Here is a 16,513-nt window from a genome sequence, read left to right on the forward strand (position 1 = left end):
CACAAATGCCTACAGGGCTCAGGCAAGCAACAGAATTGAGCTGGCCTGAGCAGAGTAGTCAGTGTGATGAAGATGATGGAGAACTGAAGAGTTCATGAAGTTTCGCACCATACCTCCAGGAGCAACCACTGCTCAGCTCTAGCTGGTTATTGCCATGTAAGAAGCGGGGCACAGATGCCGTAACCGCCAGCATAGGACAGGTAGTGGCAAACTCTGGGGCTTGTAGTCCAAATCCAGCCTACCACCTGTTATTGTAAGTAAAGTTTTAGTGGAACACAGCCACACTTACTTGTTTATGTCTTATCTATGGCTGCCTTCACATTACAGCAGCAGAGTCTCAATCTCCTGCATTTTTTTTTTAACATTTTATTGCGGTTTGAAAGAAAGTTTACAAAGCAAATTAGTTTCCTGTTCTACAATTTATACACATTTTGTTTCATGACGTTAGTTTCAATCCCATCAATATATGTTCCCACTTCCTCCCTGGGTTCCGCATTTCTATTTGCCCATCTTTCCTGCCCCTTCCTGCTTTCTGAACTTTGTTTTTGGTCTCATGTGGTTGATTGTTTTGAGGAGCATTTTCCTCACTTGTGTTATTATTCACTTATGTTGTTTTGTTGTTAGGTGCCGTCAAGTTGGCTCCAACTTACAGCGACCCTGTGTACAACAGAATGAAACACTCCCCTACTCCTGTGCCAGCCTCACAATCCTTGTCATATCTGAGCCCATCATTGAAGCCATTGCGTCATCGCGTTAAGGGTTTTCCCCTTTTCCACTGACTCTCCACTTTACCAAGCATGATATCCTTCCCCAGGGAATGGTCCCTTCTGACAACATGACTGTGGTAGTTATGTTTCAACTTGACGGGATCTGGTTTTGAGTCTGCGGAGCTGGATATAATTATTCACCATTATGAGACTGGTAACCAACTCCGTGGTGGAGTCCACTGTGAACAACGGATTAGCTGCCTTAGGGATATGGTCTGCTTCCATATAAGAAGCATTGCGATCTTTGGAAGTTTTTGCCATGCTTGGACATTGTATGTATGTATGTAGCTGAGGTGCCATTCAGCAGCCTGCCATGGTTGCCTACCAATCCTGGGACTGTTTCTGAACTTGAACTAGTGGCCTGCCTTGTTGTTTGATAATCTTGAAACTGTGTCATTGTACTTTTCAGCCTTGAGTTTGTCAGCCTCAACAGCTAGCAACTGCCTGAGTGAAGAGACACCTCTAGCTTCAGTGGGCCGGCAGCAAGAGGCAGAGCTGAAGTCCAGGGTTGTGGGGCTATCACCCAACCCCTAGAGCTGGCACTTTGAACTCAGACTTCTAGCCTCCTAAACTGTAAGAAAATAAAGCCCTGATTGTTAAAACCACCAATTTGTGGTGCTTTCTGTTAGAGTGGCACTGGATGACCAAAACAATGAGCAAAGTAGGTGAGATGAAGTGTGACCATTCTCACTTTCAAGGATGATTCTGGCCGTGCTTCTTTTAGGACAGATTTGTTAGTTCTTCTGGCAGTCTATAGTACTTTCAGTATTACTGCCAACACCACACAGCCCAAAAACATCAACTCTTCCCTGGTCTTCCTTATCCACTGTCCAGCTTTCACATGCATATGAGGCTATTGAAAATACCATGGCTTGGGTTAGGCACACGTCACTCTTCAAACAGACATCTTTGCCCTTCGGCACTTTAAAGAGGTCTTTTGCAGCCGATTTGCCGAGTGCAATATGTTGTCTGATTTCTTGACTGCTACTTCCATGGGTGTTGATTGTGGAACCAAGTAATACGAAATCTTTGACAAGTTCTGTCTTTTCTCCATTTAATGTGATTCTGCTTATTGGTCCAGCTGTGAAGATTTTTGTTTTCTTTATGATGAGGTGTAATCCATACTGCAGACTGTAGTCTTTAATCTTCATCAGTAAGTGTTTCAAGTCATCTTCACTTTCAGCAAGAAAGTGTGGTGGTTGTGTTTTTGTGTCAGCTTGGCTAGGCCTGGTTAAGTGGCTGGGCAGCTGCATGTAGTATTCCCCATGATGACACTGGTAATCAACTCCATGGTGCAATCTACTATAAGCAGCTGTGTAGCTGACTTTGGGTATGTGGTCTGCATCCTGTATATAAGCAGCAGCTTTGGGTCTCTAGCTTGTGGCACGCTTGGACCCTACATGTAGCCTTGTCATTGTTCAGCAGTCTGCCATGCTCTGCCAACCTTGGGACTTACAAGGGACTTGACTTAATGGCCTGGTGCATGGTTTGGTAGCATCGGGACTGTACCATTTTATTTGTCGACCTTGAGCTTGTGAGCCTCAGCAGCCAGTAGCTGCCTGAATGAAGATGCCTCTAACTTCAGTGGGCCGGGAGCAAGAGGCAGAGCTGAAGCCCAAGGTCAAGGGGCTTTCACCCAGCCTCTAGAGCCTGGCACTTTGAACTCAGACTTAAAGGCTCTAAACTGTAAGAGAATAAACTCCTGTATGTTAAAGCTATCCCATTTGTGGTATATTTCTGTCAGAGCAGCACTAGCTAACCAGAACAGCAAGGTTGTGTCATCTGCATATTGCAAGTTGTTAATGAGTCTTCCTCCAACCCTGATGCCACGTTCTTCTTCACACAGTCCAGCTTCTCGGATTATTTGCTCAGCATACAGATTGAATGAGTATGATGAGAGGATACAACCCTGACACACTCTATTTCTGATTTAAAACCACGCAGCACCCCCTTGTTCTGTTCAGACAACAGCCTCTGTCAATGTACAGGTTCCTCCTGAACAGAATTAAGTGTTCTGGAATTCCTAGTTTCTCAGTGTTATCCATAATTTGTTTGTTATGATCCACACAGTTGAATGTTTTGCATGGTCAATAAAACACAAACATCTCTCTGGTATTCTTTGCTTTCAGCCAAGATCCATCTGACATCAGCAATGATATCCCTCATTCCAAGTCCTCTTCTGAATCCAGTTTACATTTCTGGAGTTCTCTGTCAATATACTGCTGCAACTGTTTTTTAATTATCTTTAGTAAGATTTTACTTGCATGTGATATTAACAATATTGTTTGATAATTTCCACATTCTGTTAGATCACCTTTCTTTGAAATGGGTACAAATATGGATCTCTTCCAGTCATTTGGTCAAGTAGCTGTCTTCCAAATTTCTTGGCATAGATGAGTGTGCCTCCAGTGCAGCATGTGTTTGTTGAAACATCTCAATGGGTATTTTATCAATTCCTGGAGCCTTGTTTTTCACCAGTTCCTTCAGGGTAGCTTCAATTTCTTCCTTCAGGAACCGTTGGTTCCTGATCATATGTTGTTTGGCTGAAAGATAATTTCTAAGAAGGAGTTCTGTTCCAGCTTTGAAGAGTATCTAAAAGTTAAGGTTGTAGGGACTCCACTGGTTTCTATCAGACCATTATCTGGTCCTTTGTATGATTTTCAATTTTGTTCTACATTTTTATCCTCCTGATTTTTAAATGTTGGAAAATAATTCAAATTTAACCTACCAGCTACCAGTTTTCAACCTCTAGAATGGACAATAAGTGCTTTAAGGATTCACGAGAGCATGAGATGAACGTAAAGTAGAGTGACAATATTCAAAATGTGGTCTGCAGACTAGTGCCAGGATACAAACTGTTTATTACTGATCCACAATGGGATAAGTAACTTGAGAATAAACATTCAGGCTCTCTTATACCTATTTAAAATCCAAGCCTGTAATCAGTGAACATGTCTGTTGGGTATAAACCAACTTGGGTGTTGCAAAAGTTGAGTTGTGAGCTATCCTTAGTGTGAGCCGAATACAGTGGGACCACTTGTGACCAAGCCTCAGAAGAGGGCTCTTAAAGAAGTTGACCTCAAATAATGGGTAAGATTTGGATAAGCATAAGGGGACATAACACTTTTCTAGGTATTAGCAACGGCATACAAATTCAGAGTCAGGACAGCCCTGAGAATGTTCGGGGAAGAGCACAGTCCTGAGGGTGTAGTGGAAGATGTGAGGGGTTGTGTAGAGATTGTGTAGAGCCTCCGACACAGGTTTTGTACATTTGAATTTTAACTTGTAAGGAACATGGGGTCACAAGAGTTCTGAATGAATCACTGAACTCCTAGAATGCACCCCCTCTTTTCTCCTTTCTTTCATGACCTGGTTCACATTCCACCCTCTCTAGAACCAGTCTGTGCAACAGTGATCTCTACTTTGTGTGAAATCCAATTAGCCCTTTTCTCTACAACGAATAAGATCTATTGTTAATTATAGTTCTATATATGTTCTGTCTTTCCTCCCAAATATTTTAAACACTTTGAGGACAAAATCCCCATTAAAAATATCCTCTTTTGCATAGAAGATGTTCATATGGTGTGTGCTGATGAAAAGGACAGGCAGTTTTTAAGAAGACTAATCTGTAAGAGAATCTTAAATATACTAGAGCAGAAGAGATAAAGTGTTATCGAGACCAGTTCGAAGTCTATTGCAATAGCCTAAGGGATGAATGCTGAGACCAGGAACTGGAAAGGAAAAACTGATGTAGGGAGTGTGTACAGTGAAAGAATGTGTGTGTGTGTGTGTGCGTGCGCACGCACATATGAATGCGTGTGCGTGTATAGTATGCCTACAAAGTCTTGTTAGTGATTTCTGAAATTTGCACAACAAATTCATTTTGTTATAAAAACAAAATTGATAATAAACTCCAATCCTTAAAAGAGTTTTCCAGATTATTGAAATTTACCCTTCTCAGCCACCAAATGGATATTTTAAATTGATCATTATCCACATCAGTTATTGATTATGCTACATCTAAAAACCTGCACTAATGGCCCCAGACTGCTGCAGTTCAGTCCTTTTTCTATTTCTTCCATCCTCGATGAAACCAAGCCCACTGCCATCAATTCAATCCCAACCCAAGGCCACCATTTAAGGCAGAGTAGAACTGCCCCATAGGGTTTCCAAGGCTGTAAATCTTTACAGAAGCAGACTGCCTGCCTCCTCTTTCTCCCATTGAGTGGCTTGTGGGCTCAAACCACTGACCTTTAGGTTAACAGCTGACTGCTGTAACCATCTCACCACCAGAGCTCCTCCATCCACTCCAGCCTCTACCAGCTCCTACTAACTAGTGTTATATGTAGGTCCTTGGTGCTATCCTGCTGCTGCCTTTGCAGAACTTGTTCTGAGTGAGGATGAAAGGGTGCTTTATGCTTCTGCTAAAGGTGGAGAGCACTTGGTGTCATCTGTTTTCCTTGCAATGTATAAACTCCTCAAAGCCTTCTCGCTAACATTTAGATTTATTACAGTATTCTAGATCAGGGTTTAGCAACGAGGTTTTCCGCCCCCCCCCCCTCCTTCCTTCCTTTCTTCCTCCTTCCTTCCCTCCCTCCCTTCCTTCTTTAAGAACCAGATAGTAAATGTCTTTGGCTTTGTGAGTTATATTGTCTCTATAGCAGCTACTCAACTCTGCTGTTACAACATGAAGGTAGCCACAGTCAATACATAAACCTGAGAGTGTGGCTGTGTTTCAATAAAACTTTACAAACAACAGGTGCTGGGTTAGATTGGGACTCCTGGTGCCATAATTTGCCAATTGTAGCTTTTTAAAATTGCCAGAATCCTAACTTTCAAAGTAGAGGGTTTTGATTATAACTGTGTTCATAAAAAATTAATAAGTGAAATAGTAGGATTTTTATGAGTATAGAAGTTATATTCCTCTAGCTAGATCATTCGTACTTAGATTTTAAAAAATACTTCAAATAAATTCTCCTAACATAATAATTGCATAACAGCCTGCCTCGCCGCCTTTAACCTGTCATCTGAGTAGTCCAACATAGCCCCTGCCACCAGCCATTGTTCCACTGCACTTTCTATTCCTTTCCAATTTATGATGTCCTTTTACTGTGAGGTGCTGTCTTCTACACTACTGATTTCTGTAGGAAACAGGAGCTTTGCCATCAGCAGGAAAGTCATAGGAGAGAATTACTATTCCATGAATGCTGTAGCTTTAAAGCAAAGGTATTGTTGTTGTTGGGTGCCATCCAGTCGGCTCCCACTCATAGCGACCCTGTGCACAGCAGAACCAAACACTGCCCATCCTCACAGTCCTTGCTGCACCTGAGCCCATCGTTGCAGCCTCTACATCAATCCATCTCGTTGAGGGCCGTCCCCTTTTCTGCTGACCCTCCCCTTTACCAAGCATGACATCCTTCATGCTTGATAGCAAAGCAAAGATAAACACCATTACTTAGTATCAAATTCAATACTAAGTTAAACTATTTTCCTCCGCCTCCAGATTTCCAAATTAAATTAAATACCAAGTTTCTAACATCTGTGCCCATAGCAGATAGCATCCTGCACATACATACCTATTAAAATGCTTCCTGCTTCAGTGATATTTGGAGTTTCTCTGAGACAAAAAAATCCATCTCCTTAAGCCTCCTTAGCTGAACATTGCACTGCAAGACATGAAATGCTTGACAGTAGTGCCTCTTTAGACACAGATGATGCTACCAAGGGCAACACTATTACCATCCACTGGAACACACTGCAGAAATCATGACCTTGGCACACAGGCCACTAGATGTTGAAATAAAAGATCTTGACATCCAAGCATAGAAAGTGAACAACAGTGTGAAATATACTTAGTTGCTGTCTAAAGTGACAGTTCAGCCAGCCAGACTTCTGTCTGTGTGTAGAGCCTTTCTGACAGAAGAACATGACTGATTCCACTCTCTGAGTTTTACTCTGTCAACAGGGTAATCCAGGTCTTCTAGGGATTCCATTTTGAATAATCCATCACTGAGATGAATGAATCCTCAGAGTTTCTCGGTTGTTTCTACTGGGATATTATTCCTTGGAGCCACCACCAGACAGCAAAAAAAAAAAAAAAAATGCTTGGGCTATCACAAGTCCATTTACATATAATTCAAGAATTCTACCCTCAATTTCAAAGTAAGGTTCAAGATCACTGTTTTCCATGCTATAATGAAACATTTTCCCTCTTACATATTTTCCTCCTTCTCTATTTCATTCCTGTACTCACCAGAATTGGCCTAGAATGCACTCATCACATGACCAGGTAAGCATTGAGGAGTTAAGCAGTAGGAGATCCACAAGCCCTGTTCATCCCTAAGACCTCTAGTGTGTGGAATAATTATGCAAGGACCTTGGTCCAGACGTCAGCAGACCTAGATTCACTCCAGGCTCTGCTCCTTCGTATTCTAGAATGGGTCATGCTCAAAGCAACTGTGAAAATTAACAAGGAGGAAATGAATTTTGATGATCTATTGCTGTATAACCCGTAGTTTAGGGGCTTAAAACAACAACAGGTATTACTTCCTCATGATTTTGACATCTGGGCAAGACTGAGCAGGCATCTTTTATCTCTTTCCCACATGGTATTAGCTTGAGCTAGAGGATCAACATCCAAGATGGTGCACTTAAATGGCTGGAAAATTAGTGCTAGCTATTGGCTGCTGGAACTCAGCAGGGCTGTGAGCAGGGAGGGAAGCCTCACTTCTCTTCCAAGTAGGTTTCTGCATGTGGTTTCTTGGCTCACTCAAAGCATGGCACCTGGGTTCTAAGGAGGAAGCAGAAGTTTCCACTCCTTCCAAAGATTAGGCCCAAAACTGGCACAAGGCCATTTCTGCCATATTCTGTTGGTCAAAGCAGTCACAGGTCTGTCTCAGGTTCAAGAGAGTAGGAAGAGGGATCCCACTTCTCTGTTAGAAATAAGGAAAGAACTGTGACAAAGAATTTGCAGCCCTCTCATCCATAGTATTTGAGAGAAGAAATTTCTCTCGAGGTCAGTCATAATGTTGTAGTTTCTGAAGTATAAGTCTTATCCAACACAAAAAACCCACTGTGTCAAGTCAATTCCAACTCATAGTGACCCTATACAAAAAAATTAAAAAAAAAATCCACTGCCATCAGGTCAAATCCAACTCATAGTGACCCTTTCAGACAGAGTAGAGCTGCCCCCATAGCGTTTCCAAGGCTATATATCTTGCAGAAAGCAGATCAGACAGGTTGGTAGGCTTGAACTACCAACCTTTTGGTTGGCAACCAAGTGCTTAACCACTGTACCACCTGTGCTCCTTCTCCAACAAGAGGCAGATGTAAATCCAGAATTGTATCTTTTTGCCAAAAAATGATATCCAGCCTCTGTGCATTATCTGAGATTCATCACGTTCTTATTCTTGTGACTCAGAAGGAAAGGATTTGAGATTTGTTGTGCATCTACTGGGTGCCAGACCCATATTACTTCATTCACCTTATTTCTTTGCATCTGAAACATACTTTTTTTTTTTCATTTATTTTCTTTTTACATTCCTGGATTGTGTATATCATAATGAAGGAAGTCTTAGAATCACTCCAGGTCATCTGGCAGTCTTACGTGCATAGATTTGACCATGATCATTCTTACTTTCATCACTTCACACTCAAGTTATATATATTAGTATGTCCCTGTGGAGTTTAATTACTATTAAAAAATATCTTTTAAAATATTAGACTATAATTTGGCATTGAAACAAAAATTTCTTTTCTCTGTCAGCCATCATGGAATCAATGATGAATTAGTGAAACAAATTTTTTACATTGGAGGAATGATTATCATTTTGTATTCTTTTGTAAAGCAGCAACCATGAGCTTCATGCTCTTGGAAGACATCACAAGTAGATTGAACTGTTATTTCTGTACATGCAAAAGGATTGCTTACCACTCAGCAAACTCATACCTGAAGGCAAAGCAATTGCCAGGTTGTTCTTAACAGAGGAAAGAAATCTCAAGGCAACAAAAAGGCTAATATTGGGCCATGGGCAGGACTATCCAAAAACTATTGTGTCATAATCATCTAATTGGCAGTATTTTTTTTTTCCATTTAAGAATGAAAATGGTACATTTTTTTTTTTTTAAAGACTTTATCTTGGATATAGTACTTACAATCCTATCTATAGTTGCTATACAGTAATAGGACCATTCCCTGGAGAAGGATATCATGGTTGGTAAAGTGGAGGGTCAGCAAAAAAGGGAAGACCCTCAAAGAGATGGATTGACACAATGGCTGCAACAGTGGACTCAGGTATAGCAACTATTGTGAGGCTGGCACAGGACTGAGGAGTGTTTAGTTCTGTGGTACACAGGGTCGCTATGAGTCAGAGCCAACTGGATAGCACCTAACAACAACAACATATAGTAGTTGTCACAAAAATGCTGTCATTCCTTTTACAGGTGAAGAAACTGTCACTCAGAGAGATTAAGTAACTTGACCAGTGTCACAGCTAGCAAGTGGAAGAACCTGTTATTTTCATTATCCTGCACTGATTTCTTAAAATTGTAGGACAACCTAGGCTGGTGCTTTGGAAGGATATGAAAGTTGTGTGATGATAGCCCGTCCATCTCCCCACCTGCAATAAAATTCAAAACTAGGAAGGAAATGCCACTACAGTCTCCCCAACCAAACTGTAACCCCTCAGAGAGAGGGCTTCCCAGGTCCTGGGTCACTGCCCAGGAACTCCTGATAATCCTACTGAGAGGAGTGAACAAAACAAAACAAAAAACTGTTACCATCAGATCAGTCCCACTTCATGGTGACCCTGTGCATGTCAGAGTAGACCAGGGCTCCATAGCTTTTCAGTGGCTGACTTTTTGGAAGCAGAGTGCCAGACCTTTCTTTGGAGGTGCGCCTGGATGTCCTTGAACCTCCAGCTTTGGGTTGGCAGCCAAGCACATTAACTGTTTGACTAGTTGAGAGGAGTAGCTGATGTAAAAAGCTGATACATGCAAAATGTTTTCTAAGAGGCCCCATAAAAGCTAAATAATCAGAGTAACTGCTCTGAAATAGGGATACTTTAAAATAAGAAATAATTTCCAGGAGCTCAGGAGTAGGTTTGGGAAAGACTTGCCTGAACTGTTATTTTAAACATACTTGGCACCTTGCAGAAGAAAGCTGGGTTTAGGCCACTGCTGCTCACTGCCCCTAAGGAAACACCAGGGACTTCACCTTTCCCTTCCTCCCTCACCTTTGCCAGCACCATTGTGGGCCGTGTAGGCAGCCGCTAGGGCCTATCTCTCCCTTCCTAGTTTTCACTGAAAAAATGGAGAGAGGAGGCTCCTAGCGTGTCACTACCATAGTGAGGGAGAGCCTACTGCTCCTGTTACAGTCCTTCAGTATTGATCACATTTGTTCTGCTTAGGAGACTATGCTGAGTCCTCTGGGGAGATACTACTCACAAAATGCAATCCCTTCCCTAATGAAGTTTCCCTAACTAAGAGATTTATAAGACAAGGCTTGGGCATACTTCCTAGTCATTGCTGTAAACAGCAATGAGCACCCCGTCCCTTTTGCTCCCCTGAAATCTTGCTCCTACCTCAGCACACAGCGCATTGTATACTAGTGGTTTTTCTCTGTGTCTCTCAGCAGACTGGGAGCTTCCTAAGGGCAAAGGGCTGTGTGTGATTCACTTTTATATCCCCAGTCTTCATCACAGGGCTGGGTACAGCTATCTAACCCCATTTATCTCATTCTTTCTTTCACTCATTCAACATAATTCGATGGGTATTGGGAACAGGGGAAGATAGGCTTTATAGTAATATGAGAATATTTTTCAGAGAAGTAGCCAATGAGGTGGCCCTGGTAGAAAGGGTCAAATTGGGGCAGGAGGATGAGGAAGGAAGCAAAGGTAGGGCAGTGAGGAACTAGTCCCATCAGTTCCTGTGTCTAGAATGCAGGGTAGACACAGCTAGAATGAAAGGCTGAGGTGTGATAAAAAGACCAAAAACCAAACCCATTGCCATCAAGTCAGTTATAACTCTTGGCAACCCCATGTGTGTGTCCAAGTAGAACTGTGCTCCATAGAATTTCCAGGGGTTGATTTTTGGGTAAGTAGATGAGTAGGCTTTTCTTCCAAGGTGCCTCTGGTTGCACTCAGAGGCCAGTCTTGGTTGCAGCTGAGTGCATGAGCCATTTCCACCAGCTGTGATAATTAAAGACATTGAATATCAGGCCAAGGAATTGTTGGCCCCCAATGGCACGTGATTAAACAAATCCTCTTCCTTTCCTCAGAACATGCAGGAGGCTACATTGCTCTGGATGAGAGGAGGGAACATGGGTACAGGTGGCTTCTCATTAGAAAATTCTAAATGATGTAAAAATAAGGCTGCCTTAGCAACCACAGGCTCTGGGTCTTGTCTGAGATACTGATGTTACCTCCATAAGGAGGGGGTGATGCATAGCAACTAACAGCCAGGGTACCGAGATGTCATCCTGGCTCCATCTGTTACTAGCGGTATGACGCAACCAACCTCCTTGTGCCTCAGTTTCCTCAGTTTGAAAATGGGTGTGATAATCACATCACCCTCAAAGCTGTTAGGAGGCTTACATTTAATGATGCCTGTAAAGCCCATGGGAACACTGCTTCTTGGCACATAAGGGCCCCACGAATGTTAGCTATTATTATCCCTTCTCTTCTGCGTACCTTGGTTTCTTCATCCAAATGGAGATAATAATACTTGTCCCAGCCCATTTCTCCTGGACCCTGATGGAATAAAATGCAATTAAATGTGTGAAAGCAATTTGGAAGTTATGTGCTGCGCGCCGTGGCACGGTGGTGGTAGGGTTGTTAATTACTGCATCCTTGGCTGAAAGTCAATCCCAAGGGCGGGGGCAGGAAGCAAAGCTTGCAACTGGTTCATTCTGGTTTGACACCCTGCTGAGAATTTGCATTTCCACCCCAGAGATGCTGAATCAGAATCTACATTTTGACAAGACCCCCAGGTACATACATAAGCATCACTTGTGGATCTGTAAGACTCTCCTGGAGACTAAAATGTCGGTTCTGATTCAGTATGTCGGGTGGAAATGCAAATTCTCAGCAAGGAGTGGAACCACAATGAACCAGTTGGAAGCCCTGCCAGGGAGGTAGAGAACTCAGGGATCACCAGGCTACTGACCACAGCTGTATGTACTGGAATGGCTTCTCTGGACACAGCAAATCAAGGGGCAGGACTCAGCATTTGACTGGCCCAGAATGATAGGAAGATGAGAACTGGGAAACCACTAAGCTAGAAATGAATGAAGTTTAAACCTCACAGCCTTGTAAGCAGTGTAATTTCAAACATCATAATCTTGGCCATCAGGACTCTACCTGAAATCCCTTCAGCTTCATAATTCTGTGTCCCAAAATCCATTGCCATTGAGTTGATTCCAACTCATAGTGACCCTATGGGGCAGAGTAGAACTGTCCCATAGGGTTTCCAAGCCTGTAATCTTTACAGAAGCAGACTGGCACTTCTTTCTCCCAAAGTGTGGCTGGTGGGTTTGAACTGCTGATCCTTTGGTTAGCACCTCAGTGCTTACCCACCACCTCACCAGGGTCCTTAATTCTGCCATCAAGTCAATTCCAACTCATAGTGACACCCATTGGTTTCCGAGATGGTAAATGTTTACAAAAATAGATTGCCCCATCTTCCTTCCACGAAGCATCTGGTGGGTTTACAACCACCAGCCTTCTGGTTACTAGTCAAATGCCTTAGGCACTATGCCACCAAAGCTCCTTAATTCTGTATGCAACTTGATAAATTGCAAGGTCACACTGATGGCCACCGGCCAGTTTCAGCAATTAATCACAAGGGTCCCCAAGCAAGTTTGCAACTCCTGCCAAGTGGATTCTTTAAGTGGAAACTGTGTACACAAGAGAAATAATCCAATCCATGCAGTTTCATAGCAATGTGCTTTGTAGCTCTGCCAACACAGAGAAATTATCTGTTATCATTAAGACATCCAAGTCTCGTAACTTTTTCCTCAATGGAAATTAGTACTTACCAGCCCAGGGAGGATCTTTAACCTAACTAATATAGACTGCAACCTGTTGAGAGCTCACCAGTCCGGTTTAGACCAAACTAAACCCTACCTATCCCACCCACCCTCAGCATTTTTGCATTTGGGGAGCTCAACTTGAATGGATTATTTTTTCCTTTTGATGGTTTCTGGAACAGCTATCTGAAAGGAGCCCTGGTGGTGCAGTGGTTAAAGCACTTGGCTGCTAACAGGAAGGTTATTCATTTGAGCCCACCAGCCCCTTCTGTACGAGATGTGGCAGTCTTCTTCCATAAATATTTACAGCCTTGGCAGTTCTGTTTGGTCCCATAGGGTCGCTAAGAGACGTAATTGGCTAGAGGGCAGTGAGTTGGGTTTTAATTTGGGGAATGTCTGAACTATTTGCATTTTCTCCAGTGTTACAAGCCAAAGAGTCAAAACCCACAGGAAAAAACAAACTAACCTTGGAGCCTATCTTCAGAATCCTAGACATGCCCAAGGTGAAAAGGCCTGTTCCAAAGGAAGTCTTCGTAAGAGTTCTTGTTTGATTTTGCCAACTCCAAGAGTTTTAGGTAGACAAGGTAATCTTCTACACTTCAGAATGTTTATAAAGCCATTCCTTATGACCATTTTGTATATAAAGTGAATCTGGGAACATGATGGCGAACAGTAGGGAATACCTTGAGCCCTCTCTATGTAAAGCAGGGTAGGGATGGGTGGCAGTAAGGATAACTTTACACAATGAGTGGTCCAATTTGGGGCTTCACCTTGCTTTTTAGGTTTCTTCTTTCTGGAAACTTTTTTACTAAATCACTCAGCATCACAGTTTTCCTATCTACTGGATGGTAGCTACTGAGCACACATGGTTGTTTAGATGAAATAAAATTTAGAATTAATTTCCTCCATTTTACTAGCCACATTTCAAGTTCTCCGCAGCCACATGTGATTGCTATACTGGACAGAGCAAATATACAACAGGTCTGTCATTGCAGAAAGTTCTGTCACACAGTACTGAGAACGGAATCGTGAGGTTATCTTCGACTAATTGGCTATACAAATGCATCCCTGCTGAGAGCATCTGGCCTGATGATACGTTCTCCCTGAAATGCATAATCTCATATTCATGTGGTACAAGGTGATAGTCTTCTATTGTCAGCAAGCTTCTAGTTTGAGATGTCCGTAAAGCTGGAGGAGGTTTTTGCCATTTTTCTGGAAATGCATCCCCAAGACAGAATTTGATTTGTGTATGAAATATCTCAGAATGTATGGAGTTCAGATACTTGCACATGGTGAAATCCCTAAGTCACTTCTCATTAGAGAATATGACTGGGGCCCTCAAGGAGCTCTAGTGGCATAGTGTACAAAGCATTTGGCTGCTAGCCAGAAGGTCAGTGGTTCAAACCTACCAGCCACTCTGTGGAAGAAAGATGAGGGAATCTACTTCTGTAAAGATTTACAGCCTCAAAAACCCAATGGCTGTCACGATGAGTCGGAATAAACTCTATGGCATGAGTTTGGGTTTGTTGTTGTCGTTGTTGTTTTTGGTACCATGATCCTCAAGCAAATTCTGCCCATCTTTTCAGAAACAAATGCCTTCATTCATGTACTTTCTCCATTTATTCATTCTTTCCTTCATTTATTCAACAAACTTTCAAGAGCACTTTGAATTTCAGGCATTCTACAACATACTACAGAAAGCAGCTCAGGGTCCAAAGCTGTGGTGCTTCGAGAGTGATCCTCAGAGGAACAAGCTTATTAGAAATCAGATTCGTGGGCCTGCCCCAGACCTAGTGAATCACAGTCTGTCTGCTTGGTGCCCAGAAATCTGTGTTTTACACAGCTCTCTGTGGGATTTCTAAAGACAACAAAGTTTGAGAAGCACTGGTCTAGAGACTAGTACGTAGCCAAGTAACCCAAACACGGTGTGATAAAAGCAAGGACACAGATACAAAACTCTTCAAGCCCCATGGTCTCCAGGGCAGTGCAGGGCATTTTAGTAAGTACTACTGAGATGGTGGCCCGTTCCTAAGTCCCAGGACTGTATGCAGGTCTCAAAGTCACTCCTGTCTGCTCTACTCGAAAATGCAATATATGGGTCATGGCACTATATGACATCCAGGTTGCTTAATGTTTTCTTATAGAAAGGGAAGAAGCCTAGAAACCATTTTTCCCCATGGTCCACACCACTTTTCTGTGTCTGAAGGACCAACCACTGGTTTGGTACTAGGGGAAAGCGTAGGAGCTTACATGGACTTGGTCCAGGTCGGCTTCAGGAGAATCACCCTAGCAGCTTGTAAGACACAGAACTTTCCAGACCTCCCCCTGGACATTCTGAATCAGTGGAGATGGAGACAGCTGCTCAAAATAAAATGTTTACGAAGCTTCCTGAGATGAGTCTGCTGCAGTCAGCCTTAAGAACTTCTGTCCTGAATGTCAGAGCCCTTAAACCCGGAAGCCAGAGAAGTGTAACCCCTCAAATCAGAGTCAGTTTTTGAGAGGGTTGTTTTGGCCTCAAAGTTCAGACTGGCAGCTTTAATTATGGTGGAAGGTAAGTTAGCAAATACGGTGTCTTTTTTTTTAAGAGAGAGGCAGAACTTTCACAAAAGTGTATTCTCTGTGTGTGGGTGTGTGTGTGTGTGAGGAGGCAGCCTCCCTCATCATCTGAACCCTCCAGATCTCCCCAGATCAAAGTGGCAACCCAAGTTAACATGAACCAGAAAGCTAGGCTACATAAACTCCTCCTCTAAACAGTTTCAGGAACCAAATCACATTCTAGGGGGAGTTGAATTAAAACAGTAAAATCAAGGGGTGAGGGAATGGGGGCGTGGGGTGGAGGCTGAGGACTTCCTACCTTCTTAGCCCTTCTTGTTCTAAACAGTTGCTTGAAAAGTATTCCTCTTATTTTCTGCTTAACGCGTTCTGGAGTCAACCAGCCCCTGTACTCACAACCAGATCAAAGGCCAAGATCTCTTCTTGTCTTAAAGACTGCAGCCTGTCTTAGATCCTGGGTTTCTCCAAGTGTGGCTTCCTTTGTCTCTGGAGTGAGAGTTAAAGTATCTACCTCAGTAGGTTGCTGCAAAATGAACAGTTTCTCAGCAGGATTATAGGCGCTTGTGTTTGCTTAAGGATGGTGCTTACTATCATCATTATTATCTACAGCGAGTCTTCAGTAGGTGTAAATTGTTCATTGTTAACCAGAAGGTTGGAGATTCAAGACCACCAGAGGTTGCTCATGGCCATCTACTTCTGAAAAACCAGCCATTGAAAACCCTGTGAAGCACAGTCCTGCCCAGGAGTCGCCATGAGTTGCAGTCACTCAACGACAACATTGCAATTTCAGTTCACTAGGGGTGATGAGAAATAAGTTCCAGGCTAATTTGTACCCATCATCTGTTTTATTGCCCTTAACTCACATCCTCTGCCACCTGATACCCACCTTGTTTAAGGTTCTGACCTCCATTTTCTTGTAGTTAGAGGTTAGGGTTGATTCCTTATTCATACTCCCAGGAAGCAAACAACCCCTCCGCAGTCTCCAGGGGGCAGGTAGTGGCAGTAATGGGACCAGCCTTAAGAGCACACATGACTACTCCCACCAAAGGGCAGGTAGTTGAGTTTAGTTTTATTGCCACATAAATCCTCCTTGGTCCTTCTTTCATCTCCTAACTTCTTCCACACATTCTAATTAATTAATTGAGCATACCTGTCTAAATCATCCAAT

The sequence above is a fragment of the Orycteropus afer genome, unplaced genomic scaffold (assembly GCF_000298275.1).
Source record: "Orycteropus afer afer isolate SDZICR_OR568_19922 unplaced genomic scaffold, OryAfe1.0 scaffold00173, whole genome shotgun sequence".
Taxonomy (NCBI): Eukaryota; Metazoa; Chordata; class Mammalia; order Tubulidentata; family Orycteropodidae; genus Orycteropus; species Orycteropus afer.